The sequence below is a fragment of the Eriocheir sinensis genome, unplaced genomic scaffold (assembly GCF_024679095.1).
Source record: "Eriocheir sinensis breed Jianghai 21 unplaced genomic scaffold, ASM2467909v1 Scaffold759, whole genome shotgun sequence".
Lineage (NCBI taxonomy): Eukaryota > Metazoa > Arthropoda > Malacostraca > Decapoda > Varunidae > Eriocheir > Eriocheir sinensis.
The window spans coordinates 158,498-175,043 of record NW_026112119.1 but is presented as its reverse complement, the minus strand read 5'-3'; positions in this window follow the sequence as shown (position 1 = coordinate 175,043).

Below are 16,546 nucleotides of genomic sequence, written 5' to 3'. Positions count from 1 at the left end.
GCACGCTTTGTAGAACAGCGAAAGCACAACAGAGTCCGAATGTTGCAAGGAGACCGGGCTCCAAATTCAACAGACGGTGAAGCTGAAGTGGACAGTAACCGTAACCATGGGAGACGTATTGATGGTGTTTGGTTTGAAGAGAGGCTCAGAGTGCCGATATTTTTACGTTCAAAGAAGAGACCGTGAGACACTTCAACCAATTATTCAGAGAGAAGTCGCTGAAGGCTCAATAATCCATTCCGACGACTGGCCAGCTTACTCTAATTTAAACCAAATCAATTTTCGTCATTTTCCGTAAATCATCAGCAGTATTACGTCGATCCTAACACTGGGGCACATACACAAGGAACTGAAAGATCCTGGCTTGATGCGAAGACTCGGGTATTGAAAAACATGAGAGGCAGCAATCAAAGAACTTTTCAGTCGCACCTAGACTACTTCTGTTGGCGGATGATGAGAAAAGAAGCTCCTGACATACATTTAGCATTTTTAGCTGATATATGTGATGTTTACCGATATAATATTTTTAATAAAAAAAATGTTTTTATTATGTTTTACCATGTAGATATCATTACAAAGTAAAATATCAACGGTGTAGATACTTTTCCTTGTAGATAACAAGCCAAAGTACGGTGTAGATATTTTTTTCTTATAGATAACAAGCCAAAGTAGCACCCACCCATTTTTCAGTCATCCATTTAGTACCTTTTTTTTAAAGTAGTGAGAGGAAATTCAAGTTAAAGAAAATGGAATGAGGTTAGTCTGTAGGAGGTGCTTGATACAGGGTCTAAAATTTGCCTTGAAGGGGCTGGATTTTTTTTTACAACAAGGAGACAGATCAAGGGCACACACAAAAAGTAAACAATAATAAAATAAAGCCCGCTACTCGCTGCTCATAAAAAGAATCCAAAGAGGTGGCCGAAAGCTAGGTCAATTTCAGGAGGAGGTGTCCAGATACCCTTCTCTTGAAAGAGTTCAAGTCGTAGGCAGGAGGAAATACAGAAGAAGGAAGATTGTTCCAGAGTTTACCAGCGTGAGGGATGAAAGCGTGAAGATCCTGGTTAACTCTTGCATAAGGGGTTTGGACAGTATAGGGATGAGCATGAGTAGAAAGTCGCGTGCAGCGGGGCCGCGGGAGGGGGGGTGGCATGCAGTGAGCAAGTTCAAAAGAGCCGTCAGCGTGAAAATATCGATAGAAGATAGAAGAGAGGCAACATGGCGCATAAATTAAGAGGTGAAGACTATCAGTAAGAGGAGGAGAGCTGATGAGACGAAGAGACTTAGACTTCACTCTGTCCAAGAGAGCTGTGTGAGTGGAGCCCCCACGTGAGATGCATACTCCATATGAGGGCGGACAATGCCCTGTATATGGATAGCAACTGCGCGGGGAGAAGAAGTGGCGGAGACGATACAAAACCCCACCTCGAGGAAGCTGATTTAGTGAGAGACGAGATGTGAAGTTTCCAGTTAAGATTTTGAGTTAAGGATAGACCGCGGATGTTTAGTGTTGAAGATGGTGACACCTAAGTGTTGTCGAAGAGTATGGGATAAGTGTTTGGAAGATTGTGTCGAGTTGATAGGTGGAGAAATTGGGTCTTTGAGGATTTGAAGGACACAAGGTTCCTTTACCCCAATCGGAAATGATCGTAAGGTCTGAGGTTAAGCGTTCTGCAGTCTCCAGCCTGCAGACATGTAATTCGTGTTGAGAGGGTCTTCTGTTGAAAGAAGTTGAATAATGCAGAGTGGAGTCATCAGCGTATAAGCGGATAGGACAGTTTGTTATGGAAAGAAGATCATTGATGAATAACAGGAAGAGAGTGGGTGATAGGACAGAGCCATGTGGAACACCACTGTTAATAGGTTTAGGGGAAGAACAGTGACCGTCTACCACAGCAGAGTTAGAACGGCCGGAAAGGAAACTGGAGATAAAGGTACAGAGAAGGAGAGAATCAGAAGAGGGCAGTTTGGAAAGCAAAGACTTGTGCCAGACTCTATCGAAGGCCTTCGATATGTCTAGCGCAACTGAGAAGGTTTCACCGAAACGGCTAGAGAGGATGACCAAGAATCAATTAGCAGAAAAAGAAGATCGCCAGTAGAACGCCAATTGCGGAACCCATACTGTCGATCAGAGTGAAGGTTAGAGGTGGACAGGTGCTTTTGACTCTTCCGGTTAAGGATTGATTCTAAAGCTTTATATGAACAGGAAAGTAAAGCTATAGGGCGGTAGTTTGAGGATTGGAACGGTCACCCTTCTTAGGCACAGGCTGTACGAAGGCGTACTTCCAGCAGAAAGGAAAGGTAGATGTTGATAGGCAGAGGCGAAAGAGTTTGACCAGGCAGGGTGTCAGCACGGAAGCACAGTTTTAAGGACAATAGGAGGCGCTATATCAAGTCCATAAGCCTGCTGAGAGTTGAGGCCAGAGAGGGCATAGAAAACATCATTAGGAAGAATCTTAATAACATGCAGGCATAAAGGAGTCGGAAAGGGGGTGAGTAAGAGGAATATGCCCATAATCGTCCAGAGTGGAGTTGTTACAGAAAGTTTGAGCGAAAGTTTAACCTCAGAGATAGAAGAAACGGCAGTGCTGCCGTCTGGGTTAAGAAGAGGCGGGAAAGAGGAAGAAGTGAAATTGGAGGAGATATTTTTGGCTAAGTGCCAGAAGTCTCTGGAAGAATTAGAGAAAGCAAGGTGTTCACATTTGCTATGGATAAAGGAGTTTTTGGTAAGTCGAAGAATAGATTTGGCAAGATTCCGGGCTGAAATGTAAAGGTCAAAGTTAGCGGGAGTTTGAAGGCTCTGGTACCTTTTGTAAGCTGCCTCTCTATCTTTGACAGCACGAGAACAAGCGTGATTAAACCAAGGCTTTTTATCATGGGGAGTAGAGAAAGTACGTGGAATGTATGCCTCCATTCCTTAGACAATCACCTCTGTGATGCGCTGAGCATACACAGAGGGGTCTCTCTCCTGGAAGCAGTAATCATTCCACGGGAAATCGGAAAAGTACATCCTCAGGTCATCCCACCGAGCTGAAGCAAAATGCCAGAAGCATCGCCTCTTAGGTGGGTCCAGAGGGTGTACAGGAACGATAGGACAAAATACAGAAATAAAGTTGTGATCGAAGGAGCCCAACGGAGAGAACAGTTTGACAGAGTAAGGAGAAGGGTTAGAGGTAAGGAAGTGGTTTAGTATGTTGGGCCGGTCTCCAAAACAGTCAGGAATACGTGTAGGGTACTGAACCAGCTGTTCTAGGTCGTTGAGGAGAGCAAACAAAGTTCACCAGGCTGATCAGGGAAAGGGGATGAAAGCCAAAGCTGGTGGTGAAAATTGAAATCTCTAGGATGGAGATTTCAGGGAAGGAGAGTGAGTCAAGATGTGCTCACTTTAGAGTTCAGGTAGTCAAAGAATTTTACATAGTTAGTAGAATTAGGTGAAGATAAACAGCACAGTTATATTTAGCAATATAATGACAATGAAGTCTTAGCCAGATGGTGGAAAATTCAGAAGAGTCAAGGTCGTGGGCACGAGAGCAAGTGATGTCATTGCGTACGTAGACGCAACATCCAGCTTTATTGAAATTTAGGATAGAGATAGTAGGAGGAACAGAGTAGAGATCGATGTCAGTAGCCTCAGAAACCTGTGTTTCGGTGAAGAAGAAGGTGAGGTTTAGAGGAGGAGATGATGTTCCACAGAATGAATATTAGTACGAAGACCGCGAATATTGCAGAAATTGATAAGAAAAGGTTTGAGGAGTTATCAAAACACCTCTCAGGTCGGCAGCCAGAAGGAGTCCTCCCTGAGGGAATTTATAGCCACCACCAGGCGGGGACTCCGAGGCATTGTTGTTCAACGCCATTTTGAATTTTGGGAAAAGGTGTGTGTGTTGTGTGAATGTAGTGTGGTGTAGATAGAGAGAGTATCTGTCTTTTGAGAGCATGCTGAACTACTCTCTGGTGTAGATGAGACAATAGTGAAACTGTTAGTGAGGTAATGGGAAGGGTCTTTGGAGGGCTTAAGCACCCATCTCACTTCCCATATATACCTCACCAGGAGTGGTTGCGCCCGTTCGGTAGGTGTCTTCCTACCTAATTCCTACCTACTCGAGACAGCAGCACTGCTGTCTCGTCTGTCTCTAAGGCTGAAATCCTCGCTCAAACTTTCTGTAAGAACTCCACCCTGGACGATTCTGGGCATATTCCTCCTACTCATCCGCCCTCTGACTCCTTTATGCCTGTTATTAAGATTTTTCCAAATGATGTTTTCTATGCCCTCTCTGGCCTCAACTCTCAGAAGGCTTATGGACCTGATGGAGTGCCTCATATTGTCATTAAACACTGTGCTTCAGTGTTGACACCCTTCCTGTTAAAACTCTTTCGCCTCTGCCTGTCAATATCTACCTTTCCTTCCTGCTGGAAGTATGCCTTTGTACAGCCTGTGCCTAGAAGGGTGACCGTTCCAATCCTGAAACTACCGCTCTATAGCTTTACTTTCCTGTATATCTAAAGCTTTTGAATCAATCCTTAACCGGAAGATTCAAAAGCACCTTTCTACTTCTAACCTTCTATCTGATCGCCAGTATGGGTTCCGCAAGGAGCGTTCTACTGGCGATTTTCGTGCTCCCTTAACTGATTCTTGGTCATCCTCTCTTAGCCGTTTCGGTGAAACTTTCTCAGTTGCGCTAGACATATCGAAAGCCTTCGATAGAGTCTGGCACCAGTCTTCTTTTCTAAACTGCCCTCTTTCGGATTCTATCCTCTCTCTGTTCCTTTATCTCAGTTTCCTTTCAGCCGTTCTATCTTTGCGGTGGTAGACAGTCACTGCTCTTCCCTAAACCTATCAAAAGTGGCGTTCCACAGGGCTCTGTCCTATCACCCACTCTCTTCCTGTTATTCATCAACGATCTTCTTTCCATAACAAACTGTCCTGTCAACTCATACGCCGACGACTCCACTCTGCATTATTCAACTTCTTTCAATGAAGACCCTCTCAACAGGAAGTACACGACTCCAGACTGGAGGCTGCAGGGAAGCTTAACTTCAGACCTTGCTATCATTTCCGATTGGGGCAGAAGGAACCTTGTGTCCTTCAATGCCTCAAAACTCAATTTATCCACCTATCAACTCGACACAATCTTTGAAACATCCCCTATTCTTCGACAACACTCAGCTGTCACCGTCTTCAGCAGTAAACATCCTCAGTCTATCCTTAATTCAAAATCTCAACTGGAAACTTCTTATCTCCTCTCGCTAAATCAGCTTCCTCGAGGTCAGGCGTTCTGTATCGTCTCCGCCAGTTTTCTCCCCTGCGCAGTTGCTATCCATATACAGGGCCTTGTCTCACGCCCTCGTATGGAGTATGCGTCTCACGTGTGGGGCTCCACTCACAGCTCTTCTGGACAGAGTGGAGTCTAAGGCTCTTCGTCTCATCAGCTCTCCTCCTACTGATAGTCTTTTACCTCTTAAATTCCGCCACGATGTTGCCTCTCTTTCTATCTTCTATCGATATTTCCATGACTGCCCCGTCGAAGAGTCACCTTATCGTGGTGACGGGGCTTGAAGCGAGGTCAGCAGCACCACCTTCCGTGGTGACTTGCCCACCCCGATAGGGCTCGATGTCCGTTGGCCTCGTGGATAAGTGCTCCCCCCTCATCACCGGTGAAGGAGGCCTACTGGTGATGTTGCCTTCGCCCTGCCCTGCCCTCTTACCACCTAGGTCAGGGCTACTCTCTCCCCACGTGTTTGCCGTGCGTGGCGTCCCGTGTCTCCCGTGCCCTCTCATCTGGCGGTTGCGAGTCCACCGCATGGGGCAGGATGTAGTTCCCTCGGTGGGCAACACGCTAATTTGGTGGGAGGGCTGGGGTAAAGACAGGCAGTTCAGTGTGGCCCATTGAATCAATCGGCTGGTCATGCGATGGCTTGGGTCAAGTAGTCACTGCCGGGTGGGCGGTCGCAAGGTCCCGCAGCCGCCGTCAAACACCTGGCAGTGGATGCGTACTCTTCCCCATTATCCCTGGGGCTGTTGGGTGCGGTCTGGCCCCAACATTCAGCCTCCTTGTTGGGCTCCGTGGTGGGTGGGGTTGTGGGGTGAAACACCTCCCCTGTGTATGGGTAAGTTCCCTTGCCTCAGCCTGCCTCTCTCCCCTGACGTCCACCTGTCCCCGATTACCCCTACGGTCCTCTCTCGTCGCCACCTTGGAGCCTTTCACGGCTCCTGGTGGTGCCGCTGAAAGTCCTACCTCCTAGAGGGTTGACCAAGATAAGTCCGTGCGACACAAAAGTCCACGTGTGTCTGACAAGGCTGCCTCCCATTCAGGGGTAACTCTGATGTGCGTCCCTCTACCAAGCTGGACGCACTTCCAGATCAGTGAATATCGATCCATCGTTTTCCCTACCGTGCCTTGCGCTCCTTATTCAAGCCATTTGGCACAGTCCTTCGTATCCGTCTCATTTATGATGGAACTTCAAGTCAAACAGATGCTATGTGACCTTTTCCTCCAGCGCTGAAGCCCAGTCGGCGTGTGATGCTGTTGCGACTCTGCCTATCGCCAGGTGCTGGATTTCAAGCGAAACTTCTTCGCTTCGGACAGTGACATGGACTATGTCCCGAACCTGTTGAAGACGCTTTGTTAAGACAACTCCAGGGACACCAGGTCCCTCCCCCTCGTTGGTTTGTTGCATACTATAGGAATGGGCGTGGCAACTTCATTCATGCTGCTAGGTACCTCAAAAAGAAATTGGCACGATCCTGAGAATCTGAAAAAAGTATGAAAAGGGAGTGTTAGTCAGGGCTAAAAGATATTACTCAAGCTAAAATGTTTGAAACGTCTGAGGAGGCCAAGTTTGGCTATGGAAGGTTTCGACTTCGACTCAATGCTAGCAAAGCTATGGTATTAACGTGCAATGGTCATCATACCAAAATATGTAGTAATTAATTATACATGTCAACCTACTTATTTTCATGAGATCATGGTATGACCACTGAAAACATAGCTTTTTTATCTTGGTTCCATTACAAAATCTTAGGTCACTTGGTAAAGTGTTCACCTAAGTCCGACCCAAGCTGACAACATAAACTTTTTTTTTTTTTTTTTACAGCAAAGGAGACAGTTCAAGAGGCACAAAAAGCAAACATTAATAAAAAAAAAGCCGCTACTCACTGCTCCTAAAGAATCCAAAGAGGTGGCCGAGAGATAGGTCAGTTTCGGGAGGAGAGGTGTCCTGATACCCTCCTCTTGAAAAAGTTCAAGTCGTATGAAGGAAGATTGTTCCAGAGTTTACCAGCGTGAGGGATGAAAGAGTGAAGATGCTGGTTAAAGACAGTATAGGGATGAGCATGAGTAGAAAGTCGAGTGCAGCAAGTTAGCAAGTTCAGAAGAGCAGTCAGCGTGGAAATATCGATAGAAGATAGAAGAGGCAACATTGCGGCGGAATTTAAGAGGTAGAAGACTATCAGTATGAGGAGGAGAGCTGATGAGACGAAGAGCCTTAGCCTCCACTCTGTCCAGAAGAGCTGTGTGAGTGGAGCCCCCACACATGAGATGCATACTCCATACGAGGGCGGACAAGGCCCTGTATATGGACAGCATCTGTGCAGGGGAAGAACTGGCGGAGACGGTACAGAACGCCCAGCCTCGAGGAAGCTGATTTAGTAGAGATGAGATGAAGTTTCCAGTTGAGATTTTGAGTTAAGGATAGACCGAGGATGTTTAGTGTTGAGGAAAGGTGATAGCTGGTGTTGTCAAGGATAGGGATAGTTGTTTGGAAGATTGTGTCAGTGGATGGGTGGAAGCTGTGTTTAGAGGCGTTGAAAGAGGACACAGGTTCTTCCCCAATCGGAAATAATAGTAAGGTCTGAAATGGCGTTCTACACAGCCTCAGCCTTGAAGTCGTTAAGTTCCTGAAGGGTAGATGTCTTCTATTAAAAGAAGTTGAATAATGCAGAGTGGAATCATCAGCAAGAATGGATAGGACAGTTCGTTTGGAAGAAGATCATCAATGAACAACAGAAAGGAAATTAGGAGATAGGGACCAGAACCCTGGGACACCACTGTTAATAGATTGAGGGGAAGAACGGTGACCGTCTACCACAGCAGAAATAGAACAGTCAGAAAGAGCTGGGGCCAAGGAAGGTACAGAGGATGAAACCGTAGGAGGGTAGTTTAGAAAGCAAAGATTTGTACTTTAAGACCTATCAAAAGCTTTGATATGTCAATGCAATATAAAAGTTTCACCGAAACAACTGAAGAGGATGACCAAAGTCAGTTAAGAAGGCTAGGAGATCACCAGTAGAACGCCCTTGCGGAACCCATACTGGCGATCAGATAGAAGGTCAGAAGTGGAAAGGTGCTTTTGAATCTTTCGGTTAAGGATTGATTCAAAAGCTTTAGATGAACAAGAAAGTAAAGCAATAGGACGGTAGTTTGAGGATTGGAGCGGTCACCCTTCTTACAGGCTGTATGAAGGCATACTTCCAGCAAGAAGGAAAGGTAGATGTTGACAGGCAGAGGCGAAAGAGTTTGACCAGGCAAAGCGTGTTTGCAAGTTGAGTGCTTAGAATATTGGCATAATAATAAAATATGCTGAAAACTGGATTCCACTACTTTATTTAATATATGAGTAATTATATACTGAATTTGTAATGGAGCCAAGATAAAAAATCTATGCTTTTAAGTGGTCATACCATGATCTCATGAAAATAAATAGGTTGACATATATAATTAATTACTACGTATTTTGTTATGACGACTATTGCACATTAATACCATAGCTTTGAACCCAATGATGAATATCTTCAAGCAAGACACAAATAGCAACAGATTGGTCACCAATTCACTCAGTAAACAAATTCATATATTCAATAAAGTAGTGGAATCCAGTTTTCAGCATCTTTTATTATTATGCCAATATTCTAAGCACTCAGCTTGCAAACACGCTTAGGTTTATGTTGTCAGCTTTGGTCGGACTTAGGTGAACACTTTACCAAGTGACCTAAGATTACTCAATGCTACCATAGAGGTACACAACATCTTTGATTGTGAGTGCATCAGAGAGCACTGGAGAGCAGCATGAGTCTAATTAGGTGCTAATGAATATCTTGCCTGCATCACAGACTACATAAAATGCAAATATGATCGGTGCCTAAAGGTGTTATAAGCTAATGATGGTAAATATATATATATATATATATATATATATATATATATATATATATATATATATATATATATATATATATATATATATATATATATATATATATATATATAAACTGTAGTGTCCTCCACTTTGAGTCCAAAAGTTGCGCTTGCAACCTGCTGTCCCACAGCGTGTCCGATTTGATGGATAAATAATATATGGCAGACTATGGATAAGAAATGGGTGTCAGTGTCGACGATATACTGGAATAATTTTATTAATATACACATATTATATATATATATATATATATATATATATATATATATATATATATATATATATATATATATATATATATATATATATATATATATATACTATACTATATATATATATATATATATATATATATATATATATATATATACTACTACTACTACTACTACTTTTTTCTACTACTACATAAATGATATACCTCCAATTCACTATGCTTTATTTTCTCCTGACATTATAAATCATGGAGGGCTCCATATTGGAGGTCATACATAGCCCCAACTCTGTGTTCTGCTAATGACTGTGGCATCCAACCATATCACTAATACTACCTGACACTAAATCACTCCTATCATCTATTACGTCTAGATCCCCTTTCCTTCCCTACTCAAGTCACTCCTGACCCAATCTTTTTACTGTCACTCTCCACCACTGTGGCTTCATAGTCCATATTGAGATGGTGGTGGCTTTGGGGGTGGGCCAGAGTGTTCTGCCTTGAGATATAGGATGGGCTGACCTGAGCAGGGAGAACGAGAGGCGACACTCATCCAGGCGACAACGTGGCTCTTGCTGTGTGTGAGTGCGTGTGTGTGTGTGCGTGTGTGTGCGTGTGTGTGTGTGTGGGCGTGTGTGTGTGTGTGTGCGTGTGTGTGTGTGTGTGTGGGGGGTAGGTATTGCTTTCATAATGCATAATGTACACATACAAAACAGGTTTACATGACAAACGAGATGGAGTGCACATCAGTCTTACTTACATAAACAGAGAGAGAGAGAGAGAGAGAGAGAGAGAGAGAGAGAGAGAGAGAGAGAGAGAGAGAGAGAGAGAGAGAGAGAGAGAGAGAGAGAGAGAGAGAGAGAGAGAGAGAGAGAGAGAGAGAGAGACAGAGAGAGAGAGGAGAGAGAGAGAGAGAGAGAGAGAGAGAGAGAGAGAGAGAGAGAGAGAGAGAATGACATAGAATTACATAGAAAATCATACCACACAGACCACATGGTCCAGACTAGGTGGTCTGTCCTTAAACCTAAGTGATTTTACATTAATTAGAAGGCTCCTAAACGTTGCATTTCTAATCTAGTTGATATTGTTGAAGGAAGTGACGGTCGAGCTTTTTTGAAGGAGTCAATCGTGTTACTCTGTACCACTGATGGTGGGAGCTTATTACATTCTCGCACTACAACGTTGGTGAAGAAAAAATTTGGTGCAGTCTGAATTTACTTGTTTACATCTGAGTTTTACGCCATTGTTCCTCGTACGCAAAATGTCATCGATCATAAACAATGTTGATCTGTACATTCGTGAAACCATTAGTGCAGCCTACATTCACTGCGTGGGATGGACGACGCGGTTCGAACTCTACGCCACCACTTCGGATTTTTCAGTCACCGCCGAGTGGCTTAAAAGTCACACATGCTGGCCTGAGACCACCCATCAACCCGGACTCTAGAGAAGCCGTCCATGCGAACTGGTTGATGAGTCTGGGAAGAGCACATGGAGCCAAATGGCGATGGTGCCACTATACTCGCTCTGCAGCCAGAACGGGCTGGCTGACCATCAGGCCCCACCTGAATAGTTTCACGACCATCAGGCCCCACCAGGAAGATGCCTACCGGCGCAACAGGCAACGACGTAAAAAAAATAAATAAATAAGTAAATAAATTAAGTATTTTAAAACATTCCATCAGTTTTCCTCGGAGGCGACGTTTCTCAAGAGAGAACATGTTAAGGGTGGAAAGCATTTCTACGTATAATTTGTTGCCCAAGGAAGGGATCATTTTCGTTGCCCGACGCTGAACACCTTCTAATGTAGCAATATCCTTTGCATGGTGGGGAGACCAAAACTGTACCGCATATTCCAAGTGGGGTCTGACTAAACTATTGTAGAGCGGAATTATTACATCTTTATTCTTGAATAAAAAGTTTCTTTTAATGAAGCCCAACATTCTGTTCGCTTTATTTGCTGCATCGATGCACTGATGTGAGAATTTGAGGTTTGACGCGATTTTGACCCCCAAGTCCTTGACGCATTGAACGCTTTTGAGTTTAACGTCGCGCATTTCGTAATCGAACTTCTTATTCCTCGTTCCAACTTGAAGGACCTGGCACTTGTCTACGTTAAAGGGCATCTCCCATCTATCCGACCAAGCTGAAATTTTGTGCAAATCCTCTTGGAGGTTTTGCCTGTCTTCGTCAGTGTGAACCGAGTTACCAATCTTTGTGTCGTCTGCAAATTTACTAATGCGATTATTGAGTCCAACATCCACGTCGTTGATGTAAATAATGAAGAGCACTGGGCCAAGAACCGAGCCCTGAGGGACGCCACTAGTGACCGGCGCCCAATCTGAGTTAAATCCGTCAATCACTACTCTTTGTTGTCTGTTGCGATTTAATTTGTAAAGTAATTTATGATGTGGGACTTTATCAAACGCTTTCAAGAAACCAAGATAGACTACGTCCAGTGATTTGGTTACGTCATAAACAGTGAAGAGGTCGTTATAAAAGGTTAATAGGTTTGATAGGCAGGATCTTTTGTTTCGGAAGCCATGTTGTGAGTCCCCAATTAATGAGTGGCTTTCAAGGTAACTCACAATTTTGTCTCTAATTATGCCCTCAAGTAGCTTACCTACAACCGAAGTTAGACTAATGGGCCTATAATTACCTGGTACTTTTTTGTCTCCTTTCTTAAAAATCGGTGTCACGTTAGCCTTTTTCCAATCTGAAGGAACGATGCCTTGTCGCAAGAACATATTGAATACGGTTGTGAAGGAGGAGAGTATTTCGCTCTTTGTTTCTTTCAGCAGAGTTGGATATACTTTTTCATGTCCAGGACTTTTATTTGTTTTAAGTGATTTGAGGGCTTTAAGGACTTCATCGGGTTTTATTTCAAAGTTAGGCAATGCATGCTCGGGATTTACATTAGTACTGGTGTTGGTGGTAGCGGGAGGTAGACTGTCAGTATTGAACACCGAGGAAAAGTAATTGTTTAATAGGTTTGCAACGTGTTGGCTGTTAGTCACTAGTGCATCGTCGCTGTTTGTAAAGGGTCCAATTCCACTTCTGATCGCCTTTCTGTTGTTTATGTAACTGAAGAAGGATTTCGGATTATTTTTACAGTTGGCTGCAATAGTTTCTTCATATCTGCGCTTTGCCTGACGTACTAATCTGTTTATTTGTCGCCTGGCATCATTATAGAGTCTAATGTTTTAGTGCGAGCTTAGTTCTTTCTTTAATCTGTAAAACAGTTTTCTCCTTGACTGAGTGTTTAATTTCGCTATTAAACCAAGGTGGGCTTTTATTAGTGTTAATTCGCTTCTCGCACAAGGGGACAAATGTATCCTGCTGAGTGAGTAAGTGATTTTTAAAGCTTAGCCAGGCGTCCTCTTCATTGCCATCATCTGACAGTCGCATTTCTATTAGTTTTCGTCGGATTTCTACGAAGTTGGCTCTTTTGAAATTGGGCACCTTTACTTTATTTTCAGTCACCGATGTTTGAGCTCTAATGTCAACGTGCACTAATTTATGATCGCAGGAACCGAGGTGTTCTCCTACCGTGACATTACTAACTAGGTTATCTTGGGTCGTTATAACAAGGTCGAGTATGTTATTTTGTCGAGTTGGTTCAGAAACCATTTGGCTTAGATAATTTTCTTCTAAACATTCGATCATTCTATGTGACTCACCTTCTGTACCTGACAGTGTCGCCCAGTCGATATGGGGAAGGTTGAAGTCTCCTAATATCAGTGAGTCGCTGTTGTTAAGTGACTGCCTTAAGATGCTGTACATTTCAAGATCGGCATCGAGTGATTGCCCACGATGCTTTTAAGTTACAGAGATATTATTATAGACTCTTGCTATGTTTACTCGCACGCACAAATGTTCAACGTTACTGTTTCTTGGTGTTTTGTCAGTGGGTTGCAAATAGCTTTTGACATAAAGGGCGACGCCACCGCCTCTACGGTTTACACGATCGTTGTTAAAGAGTTTGTAGCCATCTATGTTGTATTCGGGACTTAAATCAATATTTGTGGTGTCGATAAATGTTTCCGTTATAGCAATTACGTCAAAGTTTTCTGTCAGAGCAAGACATCGCAGTTCATCAAACTTGTTTCTTAGGCTGCGCGCATTGAAACTAAGGACTCTTAGGTTATCTTTAGGCTTGGTAATAGAGGTGGTGGTATTGGCGGGTTCAATGTTACGAGTTTGTTGCGGTGTATGGTGTCTATTTAAACGGGTGGGATGGAAGGACGTGGCTGAGAGTCGTTTTTTGTTCGGACGTTACGTACGGCGTCGTTGAGGAGCCTTCCGAATCTGGCTGCCCCGATGGGGGACAGGTGTATGCCGTCCCTTTGGAAAAGTTTACTCTGGCCGTAGAAACGGTCCGAGGCGTTAAAGAGCACGATGTCAAGCTCTCCGCAGAGAGTCTGTAGGCGGTTGTTGAGGCTGAAGGCCTTACTGTAGAAGTCGCTCTTATCCCACGTCCGTGGTAGAATTCCTGAAATTAAAATATTTGGGGATTTAGACTTATATTGCTGGATGAGCCTACGGTACTTGTCCAGCAGTTCCTCAGACCGGGTCGTGGTGATGTCGTTTGTACCTGTGTGGAGAACAAAGAGTGAGTCATTAGAGGCCTCAGCAGAGACCTCGTCCAGGGCAGCTGTGATGTCGTCAACACCAGCTCCAAGATAACAGTAGTTACGCCTACGACGGGGGACTCTGCCACCAAATTCAACCACCTGGTGGCGAATCATAGAATCACCGACCAAGAAGGTGCTCTGTTCCTCGTCCTCCTCCTCCAGTATGGCAAATCTGTTGTAGCAATGAGTAGAATAAATGGCTCTAGGGGCGGGTCTGGCTCCTCCTCACGGGGTGAAGCCTTCGGCGTCAGCTCTACCGGTCCCCTGTGACATGTCTTCTTCGGAAGGTGGCTGGGCATCGACAGCAGGTGCGGAGGGTCATGAGGCATCACTTGCAGCAGGGGCGACGATGTTGGCCTGGATAAACTCCTGCAAGGTTTCAACAGTACTTGTTAGTTCGGTGATCTTCTCGCCAGCGGTCAGCCTTTCGTCCTGTTGATGGAGTCTCGTTTCCATCTGCTGTGTCAACAGGCAGATCTTGCAGACGGTCGATCGTCCTGAGAAGAAATGACCAGAGAATTTTCCTGTGCAAGTCGAGCATTTCTTTAGCGCTATCTTGGTAAGGAGGAGAGAGCAAGTGAGTAGTGTTTATCTATTTATTTGCTTTTCTTTTTCTTTTTCGTAGGGCAGAGGGACGCGCGCGTGAATAAGAGAGAATAAGTGTGTGTGTGTGTGTGTGAGAGAGAGAGAGAGAGAGAGAGAGAGAGAGAGAGAGAGAGAGAGAGAGAGAGAGAGAGAGAGAGAGAGAGAGAGAGAGAGAGAGAGAGAGAGAGAGAGAGAGAGAGAGAGAGAGAGAGAGAGAGAGAGAGAGAGAGAGAGAGAGAGAGAGAGAGAGAGAGAGAGAGAGAGAGAGAGAGAGAGAGAGAGAGAGAGAGAGAGAGAGAGAGAGAGAGAGAGAGAGAGAGAGAGAGAGAGAGAGAGAGAGAGAGAGAGAGAGAAGAGAGAGAGAGAGAGAGAGAGAGAGAGAGAGAGAGAGAGATAGAGAGAGAGAGAGAGAGAGAGAGAGAGAGAGAGAGAGAGAGAGAGAGAGAGAGAGAGAGAGAGAGAGAGAGAGAGAGAGAGAGAGAGAGAGAGAGAGAGAGAGAGAGAGAGAGAGAGAGAGAGAGAGAGAGAGAGAGAGAGAGACTCATAGATACATACATATGCACACGCAATACGGTATGTGTTGGGGGGGGGGAAGAGTAGGGGAGTAGATATAATATCAACTGATTAAATAATTACATAAGCATTATACCTGTTAAATGGTCTCTCTCTCTCTCTCTCATTTATCTCTATCTCACTTTCTTTGGCTCCATGTTTATATACGTAAAACTGATGTGCACTCCAGCATCTCGTTTTTCATGTAAACCTGTTTTTGTATCTGTACATTATTAAAGTAATATTTAGTACTCCGCTCACACCCACCCACACGCACACCCATAACCCACCCACACCCACCCACCTACACCCATAACCCACACCCACACCCATAACCCACACCCACCCAACCACACCCATAACCCACCCACACCCACACCCACACCCATAACCCACACCCACACCCACAACCCACACCCACCCCCCCACACCCACACCCACACATACACCCACACCCACACCCATAACCCACACCCACCCAACCACACCCATAACCCACCCACCCCCACCCACATACCCCCATAACCCACACCCACCCACACCCACCACACACATACATACATACATATATATATATATATATATATATATATATATATATATATATATATATATATATATATATATATATATATATATATATACATTTATATATAACACAGAGACATATAGAGAGAGAGAGAGAGAGAGAGAGAGAGAGAGAGAGAGAGAGAGAGAGAGAGAGAGAGAGAGAGAGAGAGAGAGAGAGAGAGAGAGAGAGAGAGAGAGAGAGAGAGAGAGAGAGAGAGAGAGAGAGAGAGAGAGAGAGAGAGAGAGAGAGAGAGAGAGAGAGAGAGAGAGAGAGAGAGAGAGAGAGAGAGAGAGAGAGAGAGAGAGAGAGAGAGAGAGAGAGAGAGAGAGAGAGAGAGAGAGAGAGAGAGAGAGAGAGAGAGAGAGAGAGAGAGAGAGAGAGAGAGAGAGAGAGAGAGAGAGAGAGAGAGAGAGAGAGAGAGAGAGAGAGAGAGAGAGAGAGAGAGAGAGAGAGAGAGAGAGAGAGAGAGAGAGAGAGAATGAAAGCTGTTCAACTCTCACCGAGGCCACGCCTCTCCGATCAGCTCCATTGTGACGCAAGTGTGTTCACACTATACAACACTCACACGCTCCGCGCCGGGTACCGGCGCGGACCTGCAAAATATTCTCTCCGACAATCCCGACCGGCAAGTGGTTGTGACGGTCCGCGCCGGAGACGTGCAGGTCCGTAGCGGTGTGAACACAACACTGGGTTTCCCACTGAAGAATATTTTGTCGTCCGGAACGGTGCGGTACGGACCGGTCATTTTACGTATGGTGTGAATCAGCCTTTGCCGACCCGAGATGACCCACAAACTACTTC